The 16,852-nt window shown below is 35.7% G+C and overlaps 1 long non-coding RNA gene across 4 annotated transcripts in view; it reads right to left on the reverse strand.

The window, feature by feature from the left end:
• LOC121671795 overlaps positions 1-16,290 on the reverse strand; it is a 32,146-nt gene extending 15,856 nt beyond the window's left edge. Inside the window, exons 1-3 of one of the 4 annotated variants that reach the window (XR_006018624.1) lie at positions 16,251-16,290; positions 15,503-15,700; positions 7,974-8,140 (exon numbers count right to left, since the gene is read on the reverse strand). This is a non-coding gene — a long non-coding RNA (uncharacterized LOC121671795). Of the gene's footprint in view, positions 1-6,891; positions 8,141-15,502; positions 15,701-15,902; positions 16,129-16,243 lie in introns of those variants that run through there. The other 3 variants (XR_006018620.1, XR_006018623.1, XR_006018615.1) reach the window with 3 other exon arrangements.
• Between the last annotated feature and the right edge of the window lie 562 nt (positions 16,291-16,852).

Consider the following 16,852-nt stretch of genomic DNA (forward strand, 5'->3'; position numbering starts at 1 on the left):
GTGTAAAATTATCCGGGTGTGTTTTAAAGGTGTAGTCTTTATTTTATTTGAACATATAATCATATATTTTATGACTGATGCAATTAATTATAGTTATTGCTATTATGGTTGTTTACAAGTGTAATTTATATGTAAATTTAATACTGAATTATTCATCTCACTAATTTTGATATTCCTGATAAGCCATGAGACACTGTCTTATATGATTGCATTGTTTCCTGCTTTACATTCAGACATGCTATTATTTTATTGATTTTTCTTAATTATATGAATAAATACCCCTAATGAAAATAGTAATAATGACTGAAAGAGGACTTAAATGCCTTTAGAAATAAATACCAATTCTAATATAGAATATATATATGTATCTATATATATATATGTATCTATATATATATATATATATACACATACATATTCCTTCCTAAATCTGAAGGAATCTAATCTGATGGAAACCGGAGCTGTCTTACCTTTGCTTTACATTAGAGACACTGTAGGATAAACAAAGAATACCAAACCAAAGAACAGCACCCCTTCACCTCCTAATGTGTCTAATAATAGAACAAAGGAGTTTGTTCACATTTCACATAGCTGTGTTTACTGTCAGGCCTGAAAGATAGATTTTCTCTCATCTGACATTTTTCCCTCAGGAGTGGCTTCTGTGAGAAGACACCAGAAGCTGTTCTTATGTAGGACAGAGCCAGTTTCAACCATCTCCGAGCTGAACTTGCAATTTATAGAATATCAGGTTGGAAAGGACCTGATATTCAACATATATATTCAACACTTTGGTCAGCTGACCAAAGCAGAGCCCATCAGTGATGCTGGTGGCACCTCTTAAATAACATACTTAAGAGAAGGCAAAAAAAGGCTGTGCAGTAGCTGGGAGAGACAGGAGAAAGAAAATTTGAGACACAATTCTGAAGACACCAGAGTCAGTGAAGAAGAAGGGAGAGGAGGTGCTCCAGATGCTGGAGCAGAATCCTTTCCAGCCCATGGAGAAGACCGTGGTGATGCAGGTTGTCCTCCTATAGCTCATGGAGGACCACAGTGCAGCAAGTCTCTGCCTGCAGCCAATGGAGGACCCCATGGATTTCTGGCAGGATCTGTGACCCCATGGGGGACCCAAGCTGCAGCAATCCATTACGAAAGGATTTTTATAACCTCCCAGACTATGACTGACACTGTGTTTGGGATTTGTTTCCTACAGAAAATATATGAACCACGTGTAGCATGGGTTTCAATTTTGCATAGGTGGCTAACTGCAACCATAAGTGAGGTGCCTAAATCCAAGAGCGATACACTTTCAGACATATTTCCTTCCAACTTTTCCCATTGGCTTAAAAAGCTCATTTTATTTTCTGTGCTGTTTAATTCTCACATGTAATCTATGCAAAAATTTTAAAAGCTTAAATTAGCACTGTGAATTCAATTCTTGAAATGAATTTTCTAACTTCTAGTAAATGAATACATTACCAAGCATCACAATACCTTGATTCATTTTAGCTTTAGATTTAAATTTTGTTTGTGGCTCCATCTCTGTGTCCAAAATTCTAATTAAGTCAGATAAAAATTTACCTCTAAGCCATCATTCTTCATTCTGCATTAATAGTAGATCACCAGAGGAAGTTAGCAGCTGATAGATTTTTGAGGGATTTAGGTAGCTTGATTACCATATGTATCTCTGGAAATATGTTTGTTTAAAACACTGAGTTACTGAAAATTAATCAGAAATAAAACCTGGAATTTAGTGGTAGGAAACGACCTTGCCTAATGTCATTGTCAAAATTTGGTGGATCTTGACTGTATTGACTAGTTTTACCATGTCATTATAGATACACGTGTAGAATAGTCTATTTCCTTGACTACCTTTGGGAATTCTGACACTAAGTGATCAAATGACTTTTTAAATTCATAAAATATACATTTACAATATTTTACAAGCAACAACAAGTTATTTTCCTAAACATATAGATAAGTCTTAAAAAAATCCATCCATTCCAATGTTATCTATTTTTAGGGCATATTGTCATACTCACTGTTCCGAATAAAGTGTCCTTCTTTTCTGGAAGGATTATACTTGGTTTAAACCACTGGAAGCTATGAAACTTTCAACGGTTTAGGTGAGAACAGTCATTCTCCATAGCTATGTTATTTCCCCTTATAGATATTAAAATAAATTAAAGCTTGTAAAAAATGTGACTACAATGGAATTCTGCTTGAAACAACAAAAGACATTGCATTTTTCATAAGTTCTTTTTTACCTTGGGACTGTTGTATGAAGTAAACTGCTAATTAAAAACATCAGAAGTACATTACTGCAATCTTGGTCCTTTTTCCTAAACACTGAAAAACACCATGCATTTTTTTAATGACAACATATATCAATATAAGAAACTTAAAACTGATTCAGTTCTTAGCACATAGATATCTCCTGCATTATGGATTTCTTGGTTCAGAAGAGCACAGGTTCCCTGCAGATCTTCTGTAATATAGCTGAGTCTTTTATGGATGCCTTGGATACTCTAGTAACTCTCACAGGTATTAGGTAACTGAACTAAGCCCTTCATAGCTGTGATGATTTCCATGGAAAACAAGGCCAAAATGATGGAGATTAAATGTTTTCTCTTTTAAAAGAAAGGAAAATGAAAGAGTTAGTACATCATTATACGTGACAGATGTTATGTGTGTTGCACACAGATATTTTTATGAATCTGTCCATGATACATACCTTCAATTCTCCATATACCTTCCATTTTTAAGCAAACATTACTGTAGGAAATGATAGTGTCCTCTCCCTGGGAGCATATAGATTTCCATGGGAAATGTATTCATGATGGCATTAACTTAATTTATTTCAAACATTTAACAAACTTCTTTGGGTGAATTGAATCATTCTCTGCAGGTACTCTACCTGTTATTGTTGCCTCCTGAGAACAAAGGACAAAACTTATGTTCCTTAAACATAGGTTTGCAGTGTCATCAAAAACACCCAAGGGTATTTCACTCGGTCTCCACATGCTATTCCAGACAGGTCTGTGATGATTTAGAACTATTTTATTATGAGCCAGTCCCATGCTGGATACCATAGGACCTTTCAAAAGACAGCAGAAAACTCTGTCTAAGCAACAGAATTGTATGAGATGTCTGAAGACCATCCAAAAAATTTCTTCAGTAAGGAAGCTCGTCTGTTGTTTCAAACACTTCTTTGGAATCTTGCCTCGGGGATGTTAACAGCTTACTGAACATGAGCTATTTTTAATTAAATAACAAGTAAAAAGTGAACTTCTTTTTATTGATTGTTTTTCATTCATAAAGTGTGGACTGAAATCAGTTTTCTGCACAGAGGTGTCTAATGCCATTTGCAACTCTGTCTCACCTATAGTTGGTACTCTGATTTTGGTCATGTGTCACGTGTCTTTTTAGAGCCTTACCACATAGCACACAGTATTAGACACTGATGTGTGAGACTATGACTTCAGGTTGTCTGCTTTTTTACTTGTGTATCTATCTAGGTTGATTGCTATCAAATCCATTTTCACACAAAGTTATATATTGTGTTACAATGCTGATGGGTTTCGTAGATGAGTGTGTGTGTGCATCTGTAAACACAGGCATCTGCACTAATACTTATAAAAGATCAAAACTCTCTAAACCCTAAATTTTTAACAAAACCCCTGCAACTGAAGGAAAACTCTGTTCAACACTATTACAGTTACTTAACAGTATGAATGAGAAGTTTCAAAATCAGTAGAGGAAGTATTGAACCTTTCTCAGATTCGCAACACATGAGACAAAGGATAATGACCTCCAATAGGTTTGCATAAATAAAGAATATAATCCCTGTCTAAAATAAACCCAAATCCTTATCTGTAGGAAAATGAAGGAAATAAAGTACAAAAAATGTTACAAACCATCTTTCTAAATTTAATTTTCTATAGTAATAAACTACAAAGTCACCACCTCTGGGTTTTATTTTAGAGAATGAATTGAAGAAAAGAGGAAAAAAACCACTTCCAACCAGTGATTCCTGAAAAGGACATGCCTGGCTAGTATAAAAAAGTTTCATTAGGAAGTCTTAATACGAGAATATATGAAGTTACATCTGACATGTTCATAGTAGTCAATATGAATACAGAGATGATACCTTTCACTGTGTAAGAGAACCAGAGACAGAAACCTGTGAAAACTTCAGACTGACCTTGTGGTGAAAATATTAAAAAAAAAAAAAAAAATCAATGCATATGCAAAGCAGTCCACCGGAGACAATTAAATACACACATATCTGATATATCCTAGGGACATAGTCAGGACACCTATGTTTACAGAGTCCCAGAGTGACAGAGTGTCTGAGCTTGGAAGTGATCATCTAGTCCAAACGCCCTGCTTAAGCAGGACCATATAGAGCTATATCGAGATGAATTTTGAATATCTCCAGGGATGGGGACTTGAACATGCAGCTACCAACAGGCTCAGTGGGAAATGCTGGGAATGCACTTCTTGTGTGTGTTCTTTGAGGAATGAGAAATACACTAACTGCGGCTTTGATAAAGAGTAACTGCATAATATTTATTGCGGTGCTTCAAACATTAGAGGGCATATGAATCACTAAAAGAGAACATGAGGAAGGAAAACTACTGACTAAAAATAGTTCTATTTCATGTACTAGATATTTGGGGGCTAAAATTAGCCCACATTTTATCCTACATAGGCAGTTAAAACTATAGAAAGTTTGACTGGATGAGAATGGTTCCAGTTTTTCACAGAGATATATGTCAGTATGAAAAGAACTTGCTGATTAATATGCCCAATATTGCAAAGGAATGATATCAAATATTTATATAGCCTCCTACTATCCGGATGTTTCCTTATTGAAAATCAGGGCAAGTTTGTTTCCTTGCCTGTGTAGTCCCAAGAACCTGTGCTTCATATAACTGTACATATAACCTCTTCAAGAAAGACATTCAGAGTTGAGGAGTTTTGTCCTCCCAAGTCACTGTTAATATGTGAAGGAGCCTGGCTCTCCTGGGGAGGGCTGAACATCTGCCTGACGATTGGCAGTGGTGAATGAATTCCTTGTTTTGTTTTGCTTCCATGCATGGCTTTTGCTTTACCTATTGAACTGTCTTTAACTCGACTCATGAATTTTCTCACTTTTACCCTCCAGATTCCCTCCCCCACCCCACTGGGAAGAAGTGAGCAAGTGGCAGGGCAAGGCTTATTTGCCAGCTGCAGTTATAGCATGACCTGGTGTCATTTGGCTTCAGCATCTGAGAGCAGTGTACATGCCTTACATTACAGACTGTGCTACAATTAAAACCCCAGGTGTTACCCATCAAATGTCTTTTTCAGTCGAGCTTTCTGCAGATGCAGTTTTCTTCTTTTTTAAAGTATTCTTACTGAAAAGGTTTCCTGTTGAAATCTGTCATCTACTAAAAGTGAAAAATTTCAATGTGATGCCCATATAACAAGCAAGATATGCACTATGGAACTTAATTTGCTTTAAATGTGTACCAAGAACAGGAGACAATAACAGGAGACATTTCATTTCAAATGAAACCATCTTAATATTTTACTAAAATTGTCAGTTTTGCAAATGTCATATTTTTCTTTCCATATTGTGTTCAGATTGCAAGAAATCAGTGTGAGCTTTTGAGGCTAGCAGGAGCATTACAGGCTGTATTTATTTATAATACCACAGTTTGTCCCATGTTATTAAAAGAATAGGGAAAATTAAGGAAAATGAGTTTTCACCACAGGCAACAGAGAATACAGGTGAAATTTGTATAGAAAATTAAATAGCCATCAACTACAATTGTGGTAGGCCCTGGAGATTTTTTTTTAAAAGTCTGAAAGTTGGAAGGGTACAAAAATTTTCTCTTATAACAATTATCCTGCTGCATTCAGCATTGGTGCAGCCCCACAATTTAAGAAGGATGCTAAGGTCCTTGAATGAATTCAGAGGAGGGCAACAAAGCTGGTTAAAGGGCTGGAAGTAATGTTCCATGAGGAGCAGCTGGGGACCCTGGCTTTTACTAGTTTGGAGAAAAGAAGGCTGAAGGACCTCATTGTTTTCTTTAGCGTCCAGAGAAGGGAAAGTAGAGAGGGAGGTGATGATCTCTTCTCCCTGCTATCTACTGAAAAGGCAAATGGGGATGGTTCACAGATTCACCAGGGGAGATTCAGTGTTGACTGAATAGGCTTCCTAGAGAGGTGGTTGATGTCCCAAGCTTGTCAGTGTTTAAGAGGCATTTGGACAATGCCTTTAAAAGTGTGCTTTAACTTTTCTTCAGCCCTGATGTGGTCAGAGAATTGGTCTATTTTAGGTCCCTTCCAACGGAAATTCTATTCTATTCTATTCTATTCTATTCTATTGAATATCAGCATTCTTGGATATCTAAAGGGAAGGCCATAAATTCATTAACAGTATCACAAATACTGCTTAATAATTATTTAAAGCAGATACCTTCTCAAGGTCATCATACTCATGCCAGCTCGCTTGCAGGGAAAAGAAATGTCACATCTTAGAAAAGCGTTCTTTCAAAACAGCATTTTTAAAATCACATATGTGATTTTTTGAGATGTTTGTATTGAGATGTATTCACCCATCATGCACTGACAATACTGAGTCCTGTTATAATTTTGCAAAAATTTAATTAATATATATAGGCACATAATTTAATTTCAGCTGAAAGTACTCAGAAGTCACTGCACAAGATCTTGAAAAAGTAACTTCCCAATCTACATGCTACTTTGAAAATAACACCATCAAGTGTTGTGCCACATTTTTCAGAAAATAGAAAATCATTTAGATGTTGCTATTTAATCAACACCTTTGTACTTCTTTAGACTTATATTAAAGGAAAAGCTGCATTTTATCCTGGTTTTCACATGATAAGTGGATTATCTGATGTAAAAATTTGGTTTGACTGGCCTAGAGCTATTTGGACTATATAACATTTTTCTACTTTGTTCATGAAGTCCAACAGAGAAAAAAAAAGAACGAAAGAAAGCAGTTTTCCTTTTTATTTTGCTTTTTGAACAAAGTTAAAACCAAACCTCTGTTTGACATAAGCTTTTATACTGCTACCAAGCTAAGAGAATTACAGAGAATTTTACTTTTCAGAGTACAAAAAAAATTACATAATCTCTGTTTTAAACTAAAAGAAGAGAGATTTAGATAAGGTGTTTTGAAGAAATTCCTTATTCAGAGGGTAGTGAAGCACTGGAACAGGTTTTCCAGAGAAGTTGTGGATGTCCCCTGTCTGGAAGTGTTCAAGGCCAGTATGGGTGAGGCCCTGTGCAACTTGATCTAGTGGGTGGCATCTCTGCTTATGGAAATGGGGTTGGAACGAGAAGATTTTTAAGCTGTCTTCCACCCCAGGTCATTCTGTGATTCTCTGAAATGCTGATTCATTCATATTTACTCTGATGAAATATTTCTTAGCCCAGTTAGCAATGTAAAATCACAGCTCCAAACATTGCATACTGTTATGCGTGTATTTTGGTCCCAAGAATATTCCCCTAGAATCAAATAATGCAATTTTGAGAGACATACTAAGTGGAATCCCACTGAAATCAACCCATGCAAGCCGTGTTGTAATAACTACTGGTGTGACAGTGTACTTGGAACAGAAATTGAGTTTACCCAGCTTGCAGAATATGCAAAACTATGTTGATTAGTGTTAAAATAAACTTTATAAAATACACTAAGATCCAAAATCAGCCAAACAACTTTCTGTCACAACAATTGCAGTGTTTTACTTAGCAGAAGCTCACAGATGCAAAATATGAATAGCTGAAGCAGTAGCTTCAGTCCCATTTTTAAAACTTTATTTATTGCTAAATTGGGTATTTTTTTCCAACCCTAGGGGGAAAATACAGAAAATACCACGAGAACAAACATTTGCATAAGGCTTAGACTGTCATTTACAGCTTTATCTTTTAACTTTATCCAATTGGTTATCAATTACCTCAAGCCGAAAGAACTTCAAAATTCCAGCCTGGACAAATCCATACAGGGAACAAAGCTTGACAGGTGAGCTCCAAGAGCAGATAGGTTCTTCTGTGAATTCTGTGAATTGTTAGTTTCCACTGACTGTTACATTTCAGAAGACTAAGGAGGAAATAGGTATGGTGCCTAGAAGGCAGAAAAAGTTATTTTGTGATACATGACACATCTGCATGTAATGCATATGGTTGTTTAAAAAAAACCAAACAAGCCAACAGGGATTTTTGTCAAGTACATAGCTCAAGATTGCAGTAGACCTTCTGTCTTACATCCTAAGCAGACCCCATCTGTAAAATTGAACATATACTAAATTTGGAATTTGCTTACTTGATTTAAAAAAAAAAAAGAAAAAAAAAGGAAAAAAATACAATCTTGCTGTTTTTCTTTGCTAAAAAGGGCTTATATAACTTCCCCCTCCTAAGCAGACATCATAATGTGTAGCAATCAGAATACAAATTCCTACTGGCAACAGGAAGACCAATATTTTTCTGTGGACATTAAGAAAGTCAAGGAAAAAAACCAAACAAAATCTGCTATGGAGTTATTTATGATTAGCATACTATTACAAAATAAAAACTCTAATAGAAGGATTAGAACATATAACAACTATCAGCATTTTTTACTTCTGAACACCTTAGAGGAAGCAGAATACAATCATATTTGCACTATAAAATGTAAGCATTCTTAAATAAAGTGTATATATTACAAAAGTTACATTGATATATACATGTGCAATATTATTTCAGTTTAACAAGGCGTAATTAACAAGGAAAATTCCTGATTGCACTGGGGGAAGCATAGCTCAAGAAATACTTTACAAAAACAATGTATAATGTATAAATACATTATTAACATGACTGTCTGTCAATACTTATTATTTCTTTTTAACATAAGAACTCTAAAAAAATAAGAACACTAAAACGCTGGGGATAATTTTAAAAAGTTTTCTTTAATAAAGTTCAGCAACAGTAATGTCTCAGAACTCTTGCTTTCTTAGTAAGAAATAAATGTAGAATTTATCATGCTTTCATTTTTATATATCAAAACTGATCAAAGATATTGACTAGCGTATTTCTAAAGGAAAAACAACCATGAAGTCTATGATCTCCTTTCAACAGCACAAGTTCCTCCAGGTTCTACATACTTCTTAAACTTGGAACAAAAGGAGACATATTTACAGGGAAAGTGAAGAGTGTACTTTCTGCATTACTGAGTTATGATTTAATTTGCCTTCTCTTGCTCTATGCACAGAGGATGCATATACCTCTGAAATATTTTTTCATTCACCCTACTGTCTCCATGTCACTGTAACTCACACCTCATTTAAGAATAAGTTAATTTAGTATTCACAGCCATCTACATCCCTGAGACAACTTTCTTTTCTGTATCAGAGGGTGTTGTGGTATCTCTCCTTGCTGCCTCAGAAATTAAAGTTACTTTCCTGATCCCCTACTTACAGCAGCAGTTCAAACAGCCAGTTACAGCTGAAAGGTGGTTTGGGAAGATGTCATCCCTAATGCTGTACCTTTGCTTCTACTTACTAGCTAAGGCTAGATGGCAAGAAAGGGATTGCATATCCTCTCTTTCAGGTTAAATTCCAAAGATTGAGCTTAAATCATCACCTTCACAGCCACATCCATAAAGGTACTGAAGAACATACATCACTCATAGCCCACAGTGGTTCAGAAAACTGCCATATTTCAAATTCACAAGTATCAAAGTCTTATTGTTCAATCTTCAAACATATCAAATATCAACAAAAATTGGCTTATTATTTATTATACACCCTTTGGAAACATTAAGTATGGATTTGATTAAATTTGAACTGTTATATAAAAGCAGTTTGGCTGAAATTCATTTATCTTTATGAACAGATTCCAGTTGCCAAAAAACAGCCAAGTTGTGCAAGTTAAGCATGATCTGCCTAGTTCTGCATGGTCTCCAGCTGCTGCTCAAGAAGCATGTGAGTGTCCCCTTGGTCCAGTATTGTAACTATAAAGTGCCTTAGAGCACATGAAGTGAGAATGAGATGCTCATGTTTAAGCAACTGTAGCCTGTCCTAATGCTTACAGCAATAATTTCTGGAGTAAAAGTCACTTGACTCAATTAAGATATGTGCCTTCAGATTCAATTAAACAGCTTTAAAACACCAATATCTCATCACAAAGGAAAGTGAGATGATTATTGCAAATATATTTACAGGGCAATTAATAGAGTCAAGAGACCTTTTCAGCTGACCAGATGTAGTGTCTGCTTTAGGATGTGACAATTAAAGACTCAGTTCAGTAACCTTTCTGTGTATTTCTAGTCCTCCCTAAGATGCCATAGAGTATCTGAAATAAACCCACACTTTTCTGGAGTGCCAGATTGACAGGTTAGATGGCCACCCCCAGAGAAAACTGTTAGAATAAGCCATGTATTTCTCCTCAGTGTCTGTTAATTATGAAGACATCATGAGTAAGATTATTATCTTGTAATTTCTTGTCTATGTTCAGAAATACAGAGAATGCCAAAAGAATGACGAATGGTAATGTTGATCAATGCAAAACAGTAGTAGGATAAAAAACATCCTGTGTCAATTTCTTTCCATTTTTCCTTTTTTTAGTGTCCTAGGGCAGTGACAGGGGACACAAAATAGAGCAGTTCTCAAACAACTTTGCTTTGTAAAAGTAGTAGGAAGAGGGATGTCTTGAAGAAGTAATAAATATGTAACTTGGGTGATCGCATGTTTGGTAGCAATTGTGGACTTTGGTGAGTATCCTTGAAGATTTCAGAGTTATTTCTAGAGTTGTCTCCTGTCAAGCATTTCTGAAGAGAGAGACTTGGTAAGGCTCTCTTCATTCAGTGGTTGGCACAGAACCTGTCTTTCTTTAAAGCTTGTATACCCCTCACTAATTTTCTTTTTTTATTCCAAATAATTTTCAAGAAATCAAACTGACTTTCAAACTTTATAGTTTTGGCTAGTTATACTTGACATTCATCGTGCTCTTTTGTTTTCATATATTGTTACTGCTGTCAGGTTCATAGGAGGGAGCTGCTTTGGTTTTTGTGGGTTTTCTTCTTTGCTTTGTTGTGTTTTGTTTTTTTTTTTTCTAGGGGGAAGAAGTCTTTAGCATTTGAATAATGGAATTAACACATACCTCACATTTGAAAAGTACCAAACAATTAGGCTAGTTCAGTCTTCTAAACATGTGATGTGGACGCCGTGTTTAATTTAATGGAAGATTTTTTGACTGATGATTTTGCTTACAACAGTTGTGCAAGACCAAAAGCCTGATGCTGTGAACCAGTTCTACTAAACTGACAGTAAAGGAAGAATATGTCAAGATGGCGTAGGAATGATAGCTTAACTATAGCTCTTCATATACTACACTGAATAGGTGTTATTCATTTAATGCAAAGGTAGCAATCCAAATATGATGCAGTAATCATCATGTCAACAACAAAAGCCTCCAAGTATGTAATTTGCAATTTTTTCTTTATCTACTAGGTGTCCTATCACAGAAATAAATGACATTTACTTAACAGAGACGTTTTTGGACTGTACTATATTGGTCATTTCTAACCCCTAATGTTTTGCAAAAAAGACTCAAACCTTATTGTTATTCACTCCTTTGTTCTTCCTTTGTCCTCAATAAACACTAAAGATTCAGGGATTGCTTCAGTTAATTACTTAAATACTCTAGAGCAAACAGAGCCAGGCTCCCTCAACTTTTGCATAGTGTTTGTCCATCTAATTCCCATAACTAGTCTGCAATCCTAATCTATTCACTCTAATAAATATTAAAATTAACAATGAGCAAATATGGGCTTTATATTGTATCCATATAAATGTGTGTTATCTATATGGAGGAGAGCTGGATTGAGTACAGAGGAGGGAAAGCAGTGACTATTCAATCTGAAGAAGATCTGAAGATGGATGAATTACTGGGAGTATGCTCTTCTTTTTATTTATGGAGACTAAGGAGAATGTTGAAAGCTTGATCAAGTTGTCACACAGAAGCAACTGCTAACTTTTGCAACATTCTTGGGTATGACACAAGAGTTGACATGAGGATAGATCACACCTGTGCTTTCAGAATGATGTCCTGAAACTCTCAAAGCACTTCAGAGGTCCTTTTTGTGCCTGAAGACAAGCTCCCTTTGGACTACTCCTAATGGTTCCCTGAAGAACCTGAATCTGAAGTCTGCTCTTCTGAAGTCAGTGATCTTTATTACTTTACTTGTCTTTCTCATGCCCTTTATGATCTTACCTCTAAAAATGTAGGGGTACTGCAGCCAAAGCTTCTGCTTACAGACCCATCTCCAAAGAGTTCTTGGCTATTTGCAAGCAGTGACTCCAAAAAGGCACCAATCTTCATTGCCATACTTGGCAACTGTCAAGAATATGTCTTTGACACAGTCCAGAAATCGCCGGGATAGCCCCCGTTTGCTCAAACTGCTCTCTTACACAGGACACAATCTGTCCTTCTCTTACATTCCTCCTGTCTTTCTATAAACTGAAATCTTCTTTTCAGTGTCTTCTATTTACTCTGAAAAACACTTATCAAACTTTTCTTTTTTTTAATGTCTCTGTGTAGCTGGAACTGATTTCATGGTTATATCTTTCTAATTCAATCCTTACATGCTTGACCTACTCCTTTATAGTAATATTCAGTCATGTCTTTATTTTCAGTATTGTATGATTCCTTTTTTAAACATAAACATTTTAAAGTCATTACAGAGCTCATTATAGAGCCATCACATTATTTCAGTATGCCTCATAGCTTTCCTCAGCAATAGGATATTTTGTGAGTAATTGTTTTGTCTTATTTTGTGCTCCCACCTTCGCTTTTCTGCATAGTAACACTTTTTTTTTGTTATTACTCTTACCCATATTAACTTCCAGCTTGAGATATTCAATAATTTTTCTCTGATGATAAAAAAAACAAAACAAAAAAACCAACCAAATTAAGGTAAGTTCTCCCATAAAACTTTTTTCCGTTTTATAAACCCAGGCGTTTTTCAAGGAACATTTAGACTGTGTGTTCAGATTAGATCTACTTTCCAGCAGATAACCAGATATTTGAATTGCTTACTACCCAAATTTCATAAATTTTAACAATACCTATTCAAAAAAAATTTTTAGCATGGAAAAAAAAATGTTGTATCAATACGACCCAGGGCTTGCTCCATCTAAAAAACTAGAATAATGTTTATATTTTGTATTTTAAAGGATAAAGGTATGACATAAGGGTATGACTTGTACTGACCCAAATAAAGCCTGATCTAGACATGCTATAATTCTTTTCATTATCAAAGGGATTGATTGATTTCAACAGTGACATCCAATATAGGCCAAAGAAGTAATTCCGTGCACTTCATTTTTCTGTGGCTATCTTAAACAACCAAGCATTCTACCTTTGTTTTGTAACATATGTCAAACAGAGTTCAAATTTACCTCTTAAAACCTGAAAATAGATTACCTGATTTTTTTGTTCTTTTGGATACCAAAATATCTTTTTAAGTTCCAAAGACATAGGAAAAACTCAAATTGGAAGAAAAAAATAGAGTACATTTTCCTTATAGTTTGAATTAGTGACCAGCTTCTCTAGTATTTTAACACTTTGTTAGCCTGAAAATTACATGTTCAGAAGAGATTCTCTAAACTTAAGGAAACTTACTTAAATTTCCAAAAATAAAACAAATAAGCTAAAGAACATGACAAAAGTTCACCCTTGGGCAGTTCCAACTTTGATTTTTTTCTGTAGGGTACAATGAGTCTTACATAGAAGTGCTCCCAGTGGAATTAGGGAAAATGATATATCAAGTGTCCTCATTTTGTCACAGTCAGTTGTTTCAGGTATTAAGGGTTTGATTTAGATTTGATTCAAACAGTCAGATTTAGGTATTTATAAGTGATCTAGGTACCTGAGCTCCTATAACAGTCACAACGTACACACAGTCCGTATCTTCACCTCTGTCAAAACTGAGGAGCTAGTCATCCACTGTAAGGCAAATTATGTCCCTGTTCAGTAACCTGAACATGAGTACCTTTTTCAGTCCTCTATCTGCCCAAGCCATGGTGAAGAAGGTTGCAGATATGTGGGACCTGTAGTATTTTGGAAAGGCAGCTAGATGCCTGGCATTATACATCAGAGCATTTTGACTATCTCTGGACACTGATGTGTAGTTGAATGAACCAAGTCTGTACTTTTGATCTAGTAAAGTTACCAGGAGAGAAAACAAAACCCCACAACACAAAACCCCCACCTCAACTACTTCAAAGAAAACAAACTGTTGCTACTTTTTAAACCATGTAACTCTTCATGCCTGAAGGTAGAGAACACAAACACTTTTTTCCCACAGAAATTTATTTAAATAAGAGAGATGACTGCATTCTCATTGTTCACACACATATGTTCACCTACACAGATTCACTTTTTTCTTCTATCTAGCAAGAGAGAGATCTTGCATTTCACCATCCTGTGTAAAATGAATAAGTTACTTAAAATATGGTTATTTTTCTGACCTGCAAGGAGGAAAGATGCCTATATCCTGACATTTTAATTGAAAACCAGACATGCAATAAGGAGACTGCTTTTATGTGTGTTGTCTTGTGTATAGTTTCCAGAGTAGAAGAAAATACAATATATTTCAGTCCATTATTTTTCCCCCGACTCAAAATTATTTTAGAAGACAAGTGCAGTTCATTGCTAATCCTTTAATCCAGCAATTAAAAAAAAATGTTCTTGACTATTGCTATTAAGAAAAGTGAGTTATGAGGCTTACTAATATCTGTAAAAATGCACACATATATATTCATGTACATAGTGTCTTCAATTAAATATAAACTTCCTGCTATTGTAATATTTATAAGCTAATTCATTTTCCAAGTGACAGGACAATGATCAGTTTATAAACTCCGGAAAATCATAATAATGAAGTGAAAAAAAGTCATCACATTTTTTCTGTATTGCATTAGACTAGAATCAAAATTTTATTTTTATACTCACAAGTTATTTCAAAATATATTTTTTAACCACTACGTGTACTTTATCACATCTTGCAGATTTGTGGATCTAGATGCTTGTATATATAGTATTTTCAGATAAATGAAATATCCGTACTCCCAGAACAATGAATGATACATATTTAAAATAAATGTATTGATTCTAAGACAGCTCAGCCAACTGGATCTTCCTAAGACATCTCAACAACCAACCAGATGTAAGATGCTTTTTCCTTTGAGAAAATCAAGTAAGCTCCATAGTGAACAAAACCCACATGCTATTACACAGCAGTTTAAACTGATTGTGGCTACTGCTATTTGTTGGTAACAAAAAAAAAAAAAAAAATCAGAAATAATAGCTATTACATCATGATATTATTATAGTTACTTTGGTTGTTGACATTATTGAAAATTGTGCTTAATTGAATTTGTTAAGATTAGAAGCTCTTGATCTACCTGTACAGAAATATATAAAGATTTAACTATCAAAATTTTCTTACCTTTTAATACATGCAAAAAAGGATGTCTGTCAGAATCTATATCCTCATATCAGATGTAGCAGAAACAGCAGTCCAGCAGCACCCAGGTGTGGAGGCTGGCAATAAATAAATCCTTTTCCAGATAGTCTGAAAGTTTCCTTGTCATACAAACTTAGATAGTCAGTCTAAATTTCCAAGTTCAAGTATTTAGGAGTAAAGCTGCAAAAAAATGCCAACGATAATTGGAGTTCAAGAAGAAAATACCAAAGTCACAGAAAGATGTGTCTCAACAAGCAAGACGTTAGCATGCTTAGCACTACCCTGACAAGGTACAAATGTATATTTTCTAGAATACCCAAGCTGATCACAACTGCAACATACATCTCCATTGAAAAAATACAGTAATGGCTTTTCTACCAACCTCTTTGAACAGTAGGTTTAAAGTACACAGAGTAGGAGTGTGGCTGGTCATACCTCCCCTCTCCCCACCACAGGTGGCTGGTGGAGATAGGAGAGAGAACTCAGGCGGGCAAGGCCCAGAGGGTATCAACTCCTAGCGCCAAAAGGTCTGCCAGCTTAACAGATTGTGCCAGTTTGGACAAATTTGGAGGAAAATATCCTCTGATAGAAGGCAGGTTACAACCAGCCTTCCCCCACCAGGTTCGGGAAAAAATGAATTTTCCTCAAAGGAAAGTGAAAGAGATAAAAACTATTTATTTAACAAACACACAGGAAAAGGATAATAATGCTAAATAATAAAACCTCTCACTCTGCTGAGAGAAACCTGGGAAAATTTCAGAGTCCTTCCGTAGATTTCTCTCCCCCTCCTTGGAGCTGGGACGGGGTGGTGGGCCCACCTCCAGGGCCAAGGCCTCAGTGGAAATTCCTCCCGATGTGTTCTGATGTTGAAACCATCCAGAAGAGAAGAAGGGGAAAAATTGGAGTCCCAGGGAAACAAAGTTCAATTCTCCAGAGGAAAAGGAGCTTAAAAACTGGCCGAAAGCTGCTGGAAAAAAAGCAAACCCGGTGCTTCCTCCCACTCCTGCCTCTTGCTGCAGCAGCTGAACGCAGAGAGGTTTTTTTATCTGTGTCCTTGAAAACAAACTGCAAACTGCTTTAGGAGTTCTCTCAGTTTTTTTCCTCTCCCCCCCTCTCAGGCTCAGTTTAAAGGCATAGAAAAGGCAAAAAAATTAATTTCTGGGCATAGAGCAACGATATGGTATACAACATCATAAAGTCACCCCAAGACACAGATGTGGGAAGAGATAAAAAAAACCACAGGTGACCAATAGGCCTGTTTTTACACTATAAAAGTACTACAGTTTATCATAGAGGCAGAAGTCTCTTACACACTCCCTGGGAACGTGCGAG

This window comes from Corvus kubaryi, unplaced genomic scaffold (assembly GCF_017639235.1).
Source record: "Corvus kubaryi isolate FWS band 111438036 unplaced genomic scaffold, C.kubaryi_AGA036_p1.0 133, whole genome shotgun sequence".
Classification (NCBI taxonomy): domain Eukaryota; kingdom Metazoa; phylum Chordata; class Aves; order Passeriformes; family Corvidae; genus Corvus; species Corvus kubaryi.